General features: G+C 45.2%; 1 protein-coding gene across 4 annotated transcripts in view; it reads left to right on the forward strand.

Moving 5' to 3' along the window:
- The window catches only part of LOC121278938 (anion exchange protein 2-like), a 263,881-nt gene that overhangs the window by 159,030 nt on the left and 90,446 nt on the right, over positions 1–14,405 (forward strand). The gene's annotated exons all lie outside the window — the stretch shown is intronic.

Genomic DNA, 14,405 nt, shown 5'->3' on the forward strand with positions numbered 1-14,405 from the left:
TGCACAATCCTTCACACTTACATGCACATAACCCCACCATGTGCACGCATGTTCTTATGCATACACTAACACACACACTATCTCATACAGGCCCAACAGATGCAAACACACTCACACCAACCCTCATACATACTGAAACACATGCACTCTCACACACCCAATCGCACATACAATCATGCACGTTCCCCCACGCACACTGGTGCACGTCCCCCCGCGCACACTAGCGCACGTTCCCCCCGCACACGCTGGCGCACGTTCCCCCGCGCACACTGGCGCACGTCCCCCGCGCACACTAGCGCACGTTCCCCCCGCGCACGCTGGCGCACGTTCCCCCGCGCACACTAGCGCACGTTCCCCCCGCACACACTAGCGCACGTTCCGCCCCGCATACACTAGCGCACGTTCCCCCCGCACACACTAGCGCACGTTCCCCCCCGCACACACTAGCACACGTTCCCCCCGCACACACTAGCGCACGTTCCCCCCCGCACACACTAGCGCACGTTCCCCCCGCGCACACTAGCGCACGTTCCCCCGCGCACACTAACACTCACCATATCACACATACACAACCTAAAACACTTGCACACACAGTCGCACATTGTGCGACAAACACACCGTCACACACTTATTCTCAAACTCACTCTCATACTTTCTCTCTCGCTCTCTCACTATCTTCCTTTCTCGCAGTTTCTCTCTCTTGTGCATGCACATGAGCACACATACTATCATTCCCTTTATGGGAAGATGGTGGCACAGTGGTAATGTCATTGGACTAGGAATACAGACACCTAGGCTAATGCTCTGGAGATGTGGGTTCAAATCTCACCACAGCAGCTGGTGGAATTTAAATTTAATTAATAGAATCTGGAATATAACACTAGTCTCAGTCATGGTGACCATGTGACTACCATTAATTGTTGTAAAAACCCAACTGGTTTACTAATGTCCTTTAGGGAAGGAAATCTGCTGTCCTTACCTGGTCTGGCTTGTGTGTGACTCCAGACCCACAGCAATGTGGTTGACTCTTAACTGCCATCAAATTATTCCATTCAAGAGCAATTAGGGACGGGCTACAAATGCTGGCCTTGCCAGTGATACCTACACCCCGTGAAAGAATAAAAAATCTCCCACTGTCACACAGATGTACGAACACACAAAGTTGGGTATTGTACTTGAGCAGGGAAGCTAATAGTTACCATATATGGTATGTACAAGAGTGGTTCTGTGAATACTAAAAACTTGGAATGGCTTTAATGTGCTTAACTGGGAGGACAGGTTTAGACACAGCAGAATCTGAGAGTAAGTTCACATTGAGGAGCAGAGCCAGGGATATGGAGGTCGGGTCTGAGGCAGAGGTAACGGCTCGGTGTAATGGTGAAATCTGTCCCCAGTAGTGGAATGGGGAGGGAGGGTGGGATACTGACAGTGAGCTGAGCACAAGGATGAGGAAGGGGCACAAACTGGAGTCCAAACACAGCTTGGGGGGTAGAAGCTGAAGCAATCAGTGGAAGGATGATGATGATGATTGGGGGGGAGCAGGGTTTACTGAGGTCAGATGCAGGCTTTGTGTCGGTGTAGCAAGAATGGGGAGGGGCTGGGGTGACCGGTGACAGTGACAGATTGCTGATTGCCTCTACCCCTCTCCTCCCCCATCTTCACTCTCCTATCCCCATTCCCATCCCACCTCACCTCACCATACTCTCCCTCCCTTCCTCTCCCTTTCCCCCCTCCCCTCCGGCCCCTGACCCCCGCCCCTCCGGCCCCTGACCCCCGCCCCTCCAGCCCCTGACTCCTGCGCCGTGCCCCCGCGCCCCCCCCAACCCCCGGCTCCTGACCCCTGCTTCCGAGCCCCCGCCCCTCTGATCCTGCACCTCTTGCCCCTCTGCTCCCACCCCTCATCTGCTCCCACCTCCTGCCCCCTCCACCACCTCTCTTTCCCCCTCCTCCCTGCCTGTCTACCCCTCCTCTTCCCCTCTCCCCACTCGGCCCTCTTCCCCTCTCAGCATCCTATTCCCCCTCTCAGATTTTTGAGCATTGGTCGTGAACGGTAATTCTGCTTCCCAATGACCAGGAGGTTAAGGCCAGTGATACTACCCCAGAGCTCTGCTGGCAGAGATCGGTCAGCTCATACGTGACAATAGCCAAGATAATTAATTGTAGGCAAAAACAGAAATATCTGAAAAAACTCAGCAGCTCTGGCAGCATCGGCGGAGAAGAGCAAAGTTGACATTTCGAGTCCTCATGCGAAGGGTCATTATGAGATTCCCAGCATCCGCAGTTTATTGGTTTTGTTTTTATCTCTGTAATTAATTGTAGGAGTGTGCTTCTCTCACAGCTAGTTATTTAGCGGTCCATCAGAGGGCGCTCTCTCACATTCTCCCACAGGGGTTCTCAGTTAGCCCTCAATCTAGTTTTGAACTAATCTCGGATTTTATTTGAATATTGGTGTTTTGATTATCTACTTCCAATTCACTCCCCAGAATCCTGTGCAGCTTAAGCTCTTTCCTGACTGGATCCCACATGTAAGAAACATCTGGATGTCTGAGTCCATTTGGAAAGGACAGTGGATCCCCATGGTGTGTGCTCTCTGTGTTAATCCGTGAGGGGACATGCTACTCAGAATTTGAAACCTGTTTCTGTTTCTGTTGCTACTCGGAAAACTCTGCAGCGTTTCCAAATTCCAGTTTATCCCTTGCTGGTGTTCCCTAGCAGTAACTATACTTCTCCCATTGAGAGGCTGTGAAAGAACTTTGGTTTATTTTGTCTTCCAGATTGTGGAATGGGTGGGAGGGGTGAGGGGGGTGGGGGGGGTGGGGAGGGAATGTTTGTGAATGCCTGAGCCCCACGGTGGGACAACCCACACGTTTTCTCCAGACAAGAACGGGGTGGCCACTGTTACTGAGGTTTCTCACGGCCTCCTGCATTCCGCTTTATTTTATAAACACACAGCAACAGATCTACGAGGTTAAGCTGATAGCATCTTGAGTCGCATTTCAATCTGGAGCTTTTGCTGCAAAGTCAGCAAAGTTGATGTGAGAGATAATGACCTATCAGCATTAAGGTTGAAAGGAGCAGAACAGAAACAGGTTTTACAGGACAGAAGATGCCACTTGACCCACTGTGCCTGAGCTATCTCTGTCTCGACAATTGTTGCTGTTTGCCCACTTTACTGTTCTATTTCCCCAGCCTTTTCTATTCTTCATTTTCAACATCTGATCGAATTCTTTTTTAAATGATATATAGTGTTATGAAAGTATAATTAATAAATTTCCTAATATTATCCTGGTTTATTGTAAAGTAGGTTTACGTGTGTGAGTGTAGATAGGTCTGTCTGTGTGATTTAATTACATTTGGAGTGTGGGAAACTGCAAACTTTAAATTATCAAAAGAAGTTGGGGTAGAAGTGTACTTGAAATGCTAATGAGTAAACATGAATGGAGTCTTAGCATATAAGGTATGAAGGAAGTTTGCATTTTTAGATAAGTGAAGGAGTTGTTTGGATTTCAAAAGGATGTTAGGATATTTACAACCAACCAGAAAAGCAAGGCAAGCAGTGTGTTTATCTTTCCCAAGGGTTAGTGACAAAATTGGCAACATGAAAGTTTTTATATTACGGGAAAAGTACATTTCCAAAGACATATGGAACAATGGAATTTACAGATCAAAGAGGGAGAAATTGTTATAAAGGAGAGTGAAAGGCAATATTGGGGGGGGGGGGGGCGCAGGGGGGGCATGTAAGACCTAGTGGGAGTGTGTGAAACAGCTTTCAGGAAGCCTCCAGCCATTTGTGCATAAGCCTGCTGTGTCCAGTAACTAAAGTTGGAGACCAGCTTTTTGGAATTCCACTGTCAAAGGGGGTACTGTGGTAAAATAAAAACAAAAACAGAATTACCTGGAAAAACTCAGCAGGTCTGGCAGCATCGGTGGAGAAGAAAAGAGTTGACGTTTCGAGTCCTGGCAGCATGGGTACTTTGGTAACTTGCTGGATTGTTTTTTAAATTTGAAATCTATTTTGGACGTTTGCCTTAAAGGGCATTTGTAATTTAGAGTCCGGTTAGTTGGGAATTCTAGGATTTGTTACAGTATTAAGTAATTGTAGTCTTATGTATATGCTTGAAATCTTTTCTTTTGACAAATATTTTAATTTAATTTTTAAAAAATCTCAAAGGGTCTTAGTGGACTCATTACTTCTGAATTCAATGCACACATCATTTGTAATAAATACAAATTGCAAAACTGTTGTGATAGCATGGCCAAGTTTCCCTTGTGGATTTGGTCTGCCTGGCGCACATCATCTGCCATGTCTTAACAATAGTCTCTACCTGAGCAGTTGGTTATATCAATCCTCAGCCAGTTGGCGAAGTATGAAACTAGATACTAACACTCTTCTTAATAATGGATTTATTTACAGAATGAAGCATTACATATGCTTGCTTCCTACTCAGCAGCCCAGTGTCCCAGCAGTCTCTCTCTATACTTTTTTGATAGAATAGTTAAACAAATGGGCAAATTAAATTAAAGTGATAGTCCCTTAAAAGGGCACTGTAACAGACAAAAGAAACTTATCTAATTAAATTACAATGTTGTTCCCAAGGCTGGTGATGATGCACTCCAGCCCCATAGTGCCTGCAGTTCGTGGAAGACCAGTCTCCCTTTATACTGTTTTGAGGTTAAACAATGAACAGGTGGGAAAATTAACAAGTTAAGGAATCAAATTAAAGTGTGAGCCCCAAAAAGTGCGCCGTAATGAAAGAAAAAAAATCTTAAAGGAAACTTAGCAAATCAAATCAAAATATGATTTTGGGGGCTGATGAATCACACCAGCCCCCACTGTGCCACCGGTCACAGAGGCTCTCGATCGTGCCAGTGGACAACCATGTGGTCCCTCCCCAAGGGCAACTGGGTGCAAACGGAGCCATGGAAGAAGTGCAGAAAGTTGGGCCAAACGACCCCTTCAACTGCTCACTGCATGGACCAGTTAATGGCCAACTTCGCCAGGCCTAGGAACTAGTTTCCAAGGATGTCCTCCTCCCTTCTCAACCCCCCCACCCCGCACCAGGTGGCCAAAGATCAGGAGTGTGGGACTGAAGTGCAGCCTAAAAGTAAGGATCAATTCCCTCAAAAAAACTAAAAAGGTGTCTGTATGTCTGTGTGACAATAGGAGGTTTTTAATCTTTCGTGGGATGTGGGTGTCACTGGCAAGGCCAGCATTTTTTGCCCATCCCTAATTGCCCTTGAACTGAGTGGCTTGCTAGGCCACTTCAGAAGGAAGTTAATAGTCAACCACCTTGCTGTAGATCTGGAGTCAAATCTAGGTGGACCGGTTGAGGACAGTAGATTCCTTCCCTAAAGGTCATTAGTAAACCTGATGTGTTTTTACAATAATCAATGGTAGTTACATGATAAGACAAGGGGAGGCGATGGCGTGGTGATATTGTCACTGGACTAGTAATCCAGAGACCCAGGGTAATGCTCTGGGGACCTGGGTTTGAATCCCGCCATGGCAGATGGTGGAATTTGAATTCAATAAAAATCTAGATTTAAAAGTCTAATGATGACCCTGAAACCATTGTTGATTGTTGTAAAAACCCACGTGGTTCACCAATGTCCTTTAGGGAAGGAAATCTGGCCTACATGTGACTCCAGACCCACAGCAATGTGGTTGACTCTTAAATGCCCTCTAAACAAGGAGCATAGAAAACCTGCTAATCCATCCTCTTTGAAGTAGCCTTGGAAGTTATTTTATATTTAGTAAACAATTGGGAACATAACAGTGGAACTCATTAAGAGCATTCTACTCCAGTCAAGGTCATCCTGAAAATGTTTATTCAAAATGTATAAAGCAATTGCCAAAAGCATCTTGTGAATCATTGTTGGAGAGAGATTGCAGAACTCTGAGATACAAAGAGATCTGGGTGTCCAGGAACATGAACCGGCAAAAGTTATTATGCAGGTACCAAGTGATTAAGAACGCCATAAGACCATAAGACATAGGAGCAGAAATTAGGCCATTCGGCCCATTGAGTCTGCTCCGCCATTCAATCATGGCTGATAAGTTTCTCAACCCCATTCTCCCGCCTTCTCCCCGTATCCTTTGATCCCCTTACCAATCAAGAACCTATCTATCTCGGTCTTAAATACACTCAATGACCTGGCCTCCACAGCCTTCTGTGGCAATGAATTCCGTAGATTCACCACTCTCTGGCTAAAGAAGTTTCTCCTCATCTCTGTTCTAAAAGGTCTTCCCTTTACTCTGAGGCTGTGCCCTCGGGTCCTAGTCTCTCCTACTAATGGAAACATCTTCCCCACGTCCACTCTATCCAGGCCTTTCAGTATTTTGTAAGTTTCAATCAGATCCCCCCTCATTCTTCTAAATTCCATCAAGTATAGACCCAGACTCTTCAAACGTTCCTCATATGTTAAACCTTTCATTCCTGAGATCATTCTCGTGAACCTCCTCTGGACCCTCTCCAGGGCCAGAACTTCCTTCCTGTGATACGGGGTCCAAAATTGCTCACAATATTCTAACTGTGGTCTGACCAGAGCCTTATAAAGCCTCAGCAGCACATCCCTGCTTTTATATTCTAGTCCTCTTGAAATGAATGCCAACATTGCATTTGCCTTCCTAACTACCAACTCAACCTGCAAGTTAACCTTAAGAGAATCCTGGACTAGGACTCCCAAGTCCCTTTGCACTCCAAGTGCAAGGCAAATGGAATGTTGTCGTTTATTGCGAGGGGAATGGAACATAAAAGTAGGGATGTTTTGCTAAGTTGTACAAGGCCTTGAGACCACATCTGGGGTACTGTGTACAGTTTTAGTCTCATTTTTAGAAAGGATATAAATGCTTTAGAAGCAGTTCAGAGAAGGTTCACTTGACTGATTCCTGGAATTGTGGGGGGTTATATGAGGAAAGGTTGGGCCTGTATCCACTGGAGTTTAGAAGAATGAGAGGTGATCTTATTGAAACATCTAAGATCCTGAGGGGACTTAACAGGATGAATGCTGAGTGAGTGTTTCCGCCTGTGTGAGAGTCTAGAACTAGGGGACATAGTTTAAAAAATAAGGGGTCTCCCATTTAAGGACGAGATTAGAAGAAATTTTTTCTCTAAGCGTTGTGACTCTTTGGAACTCTTCCTCAGAGAGTGGTGGAGGGAGGATCAATGAATATTTTTAAGGCTGAGGCAGATAGAGTCTTGACTAACGAGGGAGTCAAAGATTATCAGGGGTAGGCAGAATGTGGAATTGAGGCCAGAATCACAGAATCTTAATGGCACAGAAGGAGGTCATTTGGCCTATCGTGTCTCCACCGGTTCTCCAAATGAGCATTATAACCATGTGCCATTGCCCTGCCATTTCCCTGTACTCCTACACATTGTTTCTATTCAAATTATCATCTCTTGAATGCCTCGAATTAGCCTGCCTCCACCACACTTCCAGACAGTGCATTCCAGACCCAAACCACTCGCTGTGTGAAAAAGCTTTTCTCACGTCCCATTTGCTTCTTTTGCAAATCGCTTTAAATCTGTGCCCTCTTGTTCTTGATCCTTTTACGAGCGGCAACAGCTTCTCCCTATCCACTTCATCCAGCCCCTTCATGATTTTGAATACCTCTATCAAATCTCCTTAGCCTTCTTCTCTCCAAGGAGAACAGTCCCAACCTCTCCAATCTATCCTCATAGCTGAAGTTTCTCATCCCTGGAACCATTCTTGTAAACCTCTTCTGCACTCTCTCCAATATGTTCACATCCTTCCTATAATATGGTGCCCAGAACTATACACAATACTCCAGCTGAGGTCTAATGAATTTCTTATATCAATTCAGCATAACCTCCTTGCTCTTGTACTCCATGCCCCTACTAATATAAGCTTTATTAACTATATGCTTTATTAACTGCTTTCTCCACCTGTCCTGCCACCTTCAATGATCAATGCACATATACATCCAAATCTTTCTGCTCCTGCACTCCCTTCAAAATTTCACCTCTTATTTTATATTTACTGTCCAGGTTCTCCCTACCAAAATGCATCATGTCACACTTCTCCACATTGAACTTCATCTGCCACCTAGGTGCCCACTCCACCAACTTGTCTATGTCCCCTTGAAGATCCAGACTGTCCTCCTCGCAGTTCACAACACTCCCAAGCTTCATATCATCCACAAACTTTGAAATTATCCCCTACACACCAAGATCTAGATCATTGACATACATCAGGACCAGCAAGGGTCCCAATACCGACTCCTGGGGAACTCCACTACAAACCTACCTCCAGCCTGAAAAACATCTATTGACCATTACTCTCTGCTTCCTATTTTTCAGCCAATTTTGTATCCACGTTGCTGTTGTCTCTTTCATTCCATTTCTTTTAGCCATGATCGTATTGAATGGCAGAGTAGGCTCGAGGGGCCAAATAGTCTACTCCGCCCAATCCATATGTTCGTATTCCGTTAGCCTTTGTAGTAATGCATTGTAAGTTCTAATAACCCGAGTGAAAATATTGCTTCCAACTTCTCTGTTTTGTTTCTCTAGTGACAGTTTAGGAGAGATGGTGCTCGAGTGGTGATTTCACTGAATTAGTAATCCAGAAGTCCAGGCAAATGCCCTGGCGATATGGGTTCAAATCTCACTACAGCTGGTGAGATTTAAATTTAATTAATTAATATGGAACATGTGCTATGGACAGGATAGAGAAGCAAAACTGAACTCCTTTACCTTCTGGCAATCTGTCTGTAAACAAAGATGTTTTTAATTGCTTAAAAATAGACTGTAGCGTGTTTCCCCAAACCCTCAGTTTGTGAAGTCTAATTTTTAAACACAGCAAATTCTCTTTATGATTAAATCAGAAGGATAGTTTATTTATACATTCAAACCTGGGGGCGCTGATTTCAACTTCACATGCAGGTGCATCTACACATGCACGCGCGTGTGTGCACACACGCACACAGATGCGCACCAACAGTTTTTCAACTATGAGTAACTTAACAGTAAATGAGCTACAGAAATGGATATCACATGATTTCCAGAGTCCAGAAAGTCAAAGTCAGAGGGGATTCCTTCACAGAGAAGTTCCGGTGAGTTCCTGGCAGAAGACAGCAATGCAGAATCCCTTTAAAGTGGATGATGTTGCAGCGCGATAAGATTACTGTATCTAGACTTCGCCTGCTTGGTAGGTAATGGTCAGAGGCTTCCAGAAAAACAGGCTTCGAGAGACTGAGACTTGTTACAGATTGCTCGATCAACCTGGAGTCCTGCTGTTGGTCTTGCAGCTTGGAGGTAAATCCGCAGACTGCTTGTTTCTGAATTCTTAACTGAATATCATGATTTCAAAATGGTCACTTGGGTCAAGTGACCTCCTTCCTCCACACGATTTCATAAAGGGATGTTTATCTGCTGTTTGCACCTGACTTTTGTTTTATGTCTCATAATGTCGCATCATTAGCCTCTGAAAGAGACATATCCATATTAATGACCCTATTCTGGGTAACTATTGTCTTGGTAGACCCTCGAACTCCGCTAGAGGGGTAAGCTTATAAATGATGCAAATGACATCCATTTCCCTTCCATTGTTCTTTTTTGAAATGGACCTTGACAGTCCCAGGTATGAGGTGGTGGCTGTTAGCGCCTCTGCGGTTATAACAAGTTTCTCTCTCTCTTTGTCATAGTCCTCTAGTTTCATGGATTATAATAGGTACTTACAATGAGGTGTGAGATTCCACAAGGATAGGGATGGAACTCTTTTGTCCTTGTAACTGCTGTTGGAAATTTCCTGAAACTGTGGCCAATCTTGAGTCATGTGACCTGTAGCAGCCAATTTTTTGTTCAGCAAATTCCATTTTAAATAAGCAAAAATAATAAAGTTTGATTTGTACAGTTTATGATTTCTTAATGTCTTACTGACATGTCAAAAACTAGTCAACTAGTCTCAGAAATGGTGACAATGAAAATATCATCGATTATTGTAAAAACCCATCTGGCAAAGTCAGCATTTGTTGCCAATCCATAATTGCCCTTGAATTGAAGATTTCAGAGGGCAGTTAAGCGTCAACCGCTTTGCTGTGGGTCTGGAGTCACGTGTAGGCCAGGTAGGTACGGCAGATTTCCTTCTCTAAAGGGCATTAGTGAACCAGATGGGTTTTTATGACAATCAATGATAGTTTCATGGTCACCATTACTGAGACTAGCTTTATATTCCAGATTTATTAACTGAATTTAAATTCCACCAGCTGCTATTGTGGGATTTGAACCCATGTCCCCAGAGCAGTAGCCTGGGCCTATGGATTACTAGTCTGGTGACATTATCACCACACCAACATCTCCCCCTAAAATCAAATATAAATTGCATGGTTTCTCACCCCCCCCCCAACTTTCTATATGCAAGAGGAAACACATCAAGTTTATGTAACCTGTCCTTTATTGCCCACTCCTGATATCATTCCAGGAAATCCTCACTCTCTCTTTTCATTGATAATAATACTCTTGACACAGAACTCCCAATGTGAACTGTCCAATGTCTTTTCCAAATCAGTCACCACTTGCTTGTTTTTAGATTCCGTTTCCTCTTGTAACTGTCCCAGATGAGACCCCCCCCAATTTATATTACAATCCTTGGCCATGGGACATGGGAGGAGGTCTGGTTGGGAACCAGTGACGTTTTGTTTAAAGCAGTTAAAGGTTGATATTACACCCCTGCTTTTGGAGTAAAGCCACAAGATTTCACAGGTTTTGAACAAACAATAAAGCAAAATTTACTATACAAGTTTTGAAAGAGAGAACAATTTACAAGATCTATCCTATACTCCAACATTCAGGCTAAGTATGAGGTAAATGTGAATTAACAGACAAACTGTGGTCAAATTCACCACACTACAGAGTAAATGACAGATGCAATCAATGGATTTCTCAAGAACCCACCCAGATGATAGTATTCTCTGTGAGCTACACAATGTCTTTAAACTCTTGTCGTCTTCACAAGGGACTCCAACTCTGCCCTTTCAAAGATCTAGCGGAACTCCCTCAAAGCCACTCCTACTTGGTCTGCCTCAACAACTGATCACCTCCTGGCAGTTGAATCTCTTTTCCCGAGACTGCATTCCCCAGGATTCTGGAGACTGCTCGCTGGTGCCTAATTACTGGCACAATTTCAGCTTTCTTCCAAGTGCCTAGCTTCACCGAACTGGCACTGCTCCTGAATTTCACTGAGCTCCCATATTTCTCAGCTGCCCCAAGTAAATATGCTTGTGGACTTCCTTGCCCGCACTCTCAGCTGCACTGGCTCACAGGGTTTCTTTTAGCCCTAGCCTTTTCCACAGCATGGAGCCCCCATACAGCTCCTGGGCCTCCTCCTGAGTCCCAGCTGCGCAGCCAGCTTTCAGTACTGTTGCTGCTGCCTGGAAACTCTTCCCTGACTGACTCCTGAACTGCTCTTCACTGACCCTTGAGCTGATCTGGGGGACCAACCAAGACACTCCCAGTGGGTCCCACCCTTGTTACTAGGCGGGAACAGCATTAGAACATCCTGTCCCTTAAATGTTAAAATGTCTGCAGGGAGTCACAGTTCAATGGATTTCCTAATGCTCTGCATTTGTTAAATACTAAGTGTTGTGAGATCCCAGACCAGGGAGACAGGGGCAGTCACTTTGTGTGAATGCTGGTGTTGATAGAACGAACATTCTATGGCAATTAGAAACACCCTAAAAATTAATTGAACTGTCTGATTAGGCTTGTTTTATAGTAGTTAGTTCCTCAATCATGAATGCTGAATTTTTTTTAAAAACAGCTGTTATTCACTCCATCCCATCTTGAACCACCCTTTCCTCTCCAAAATAACCTCAATATATTATTGCTTCCATGATTCTTGCCCATCTTTCCCTCAGCTCTCCCTGTTTTAACCTCTCAAGCCAGGTTTCCACCTCAATTTCTCTGCAGCTTCTGTCACCCTCAACCAAACCGCCCTCCAATGCCTCTCCTCCCTTGCCCAGCTGGGTGAGACGATATTCTTACCAATCCAATCGTATCCAAAGTATTTCCAGCCATGCCTCCCTTCATATCCCGCACTGTTATCCCACAAGATCTCGAGCATCTGTCGGCTCTTCTTCATCTGTATCTTGTCCCATGGTGACATCTGCAGCCATTGGGTCAATTTTCATGTGTACAGTGCTGACACCTGGCTCTACCTCCTGACAGAACTCCATAAACTTGAGGTCATTCAAAACTCTGTTGTCTGTGTCATTAGTCACACCAAGCTCCTGTCACCACTGAGCTCACTGACATGCATTGGTTCCTGGTTAAGCAACACCTTGATTTTAAAATTCTCACCCTTGTTTTTGAATCCGTAACTCTGTGATCTTCTCCAGCACACAACCTTTTGAGATATGTGCACCCCTCTAATTCTGGCCTCTTGAGCATTGCTGATTTAATTTTTTTTTATTCTCCATTGGGATGTGGGCATCGCTGGCTGGGCCAGCATTTTTATTGCCCATCCCTAATTGCCCTTGAGAAGGTGGTGGTGAGCTGCCTTCTTGAGCCGCTGCAGTCCATGTGGTGTAGGTACACCCACAATGCTGTTAGCGACAGTGAAGGAACAGCGATATATTTCCAAGTCAGGATGGTGTGTGTTTTGGAGGGGAACTTCCAGGTGGTGGTGATGTTTGTATGCATCTGCTGCTCTTGCCCCTCTAGGTGGTAGAGGTCACAGGTTTGGAAGGTGCTGTTAAACAAGCCTTGGTGAGTTGCTGCAGTGCATCTTGTAGTTGGTACACGCTGCTGCTACTATGCATTGGTGGCGTTTGAACCAAAGCTGTAATGAGGCCAGGAGCTGAGTAGCCCCGGCGGAACCCAGACTGGGCGTCAGCAGGTTATTGCTAAGCAAGTGCTGGTTGATAGTAAAAAAACGTAAAATGCTGGAACAACTCATTAGGTCTGACAGCATCTGTGGATTTTGAGAAGGAGGTAGAAGCGGGCTGTCCGGGGATGGGAGACTGAGGTTGGAGGTTATGGAAGGAAGATCTCCAGAGGAGATGAGGTCAGTTACAGTCCTAGAAGCAATGACTTGATATTCGGTGGTGGGGTCATGGTCCAGGGGGAGATAGGAAGAAGTGCCTGAGAGTTGGCGCTCAGCCTCTGCGAGGTGGGGTCAGTACGCCAGACAACAACAGCACCACCCTTGTCGGCAGGTTTGATAACAAAATCAGGGTTGGACTTGGTAGCTGTGGGAGTCGGTAGGCTTGTAATGAATATAGGTGGACAGTCCTATCACCAGAAATTGAGATAGAGAGGTCAGGGAAGGGAAGTGTTGGAGATGGACCATGTGAAGGTGATAGAGCAGTGGAAATTGGAAGCAAAATTGATCAATTTTTCCAGGTCCAGCATGAAACAGCACTGAAACAGTCCTTTATCCCCAGTTTTATCCCCTTTTTTATCCCATTTTCTATCCTCTTCTTTTCCCCCACTACCGGCCCTCCCCCCACCCTCATCCTACAGGGCCATCTGTCACTTGTTCCATGTTGTTCTTTCACACAATGTTCTGCTATAATCACATTCTGCTTTCTTAACTTTACACCTTTCCATTAACACCTTTCTTAGCACTAACATTACCCTTCGTCATTCAGTTCATGACATCTTTGTCAATCCCTCCTTTGTCCCCACCTATTGGCCTTCTATCCAGCTCCACATGCCCCACCCCCCTTAAACAGTATAAATTTAATCACATTTCCACTTTCTTCAGCCCTGAAGAAGGGTCGTATGGACTTGAAACATTAACTTTGTTTCGCTCTCCACAGATACTGTCAGACCTGCTGCGTTTTTTCCAGCATTTTCTGTTTTTGCTTCAGATTTCCATCATCCGCAGTATTTTGCTTTTCCTGCTTGATAGCACTGTTGATGACCCCTTCCATTACTTTATCGATGATTGAGATCAGGCTGATGGGGCGGTAATTGGCCGGGTTGGATTTGTCCTGCTCTTTGTGTACAGGACATACCTGGGACATTTTCCACATAGCCGGGTAGATGCCAGTGTTGTAGCTGTACTGGAACAGCTTGGCTAGAGGCGCGGCAAGTTCTGGAGCACAAGTCTTCAGTACTATTGTTGGAATATTGTCAGGGCCCATAGCCTTTGCAGTATCCAGTGCCTTCATCCATTTCTTGATATCACGTGGAGTGAATCGAATTGGCTGAAGACTGGCATCTGTGATGCTGGGGACCACCGGAGGAGGCCGAGATGGATCATCCACTTGGCATTTCTGGCTGAAGATTGTAGCAAATGCTTCAGCCTTATCCTTTGCACTGATGTGCTGGGCTCCTCCATCATTGAGGATGGGGATGTTTGTGAAGCTGCCTCCTCCAGTGAGTTGTTTAATTGTCCACCACCATTCACGACTGGATGTGGCAGGACTGCAGGGAGCT

The sequence above is a fragment of the Carcharodon carcharias genome, chromosome 6 (assembly GCF_017639515.1).
Source record: "Carcharodon carcharias isolate sCarCar2 chromosome 6, sCarCar2.pri, whole genome shotgun sequence".
NCBI lineage: Eukaryota > Metazoa > Chordata > Chondrichthyes > Lamniformes > Lamnidae > Carcharodon > Carcharodon carcharias.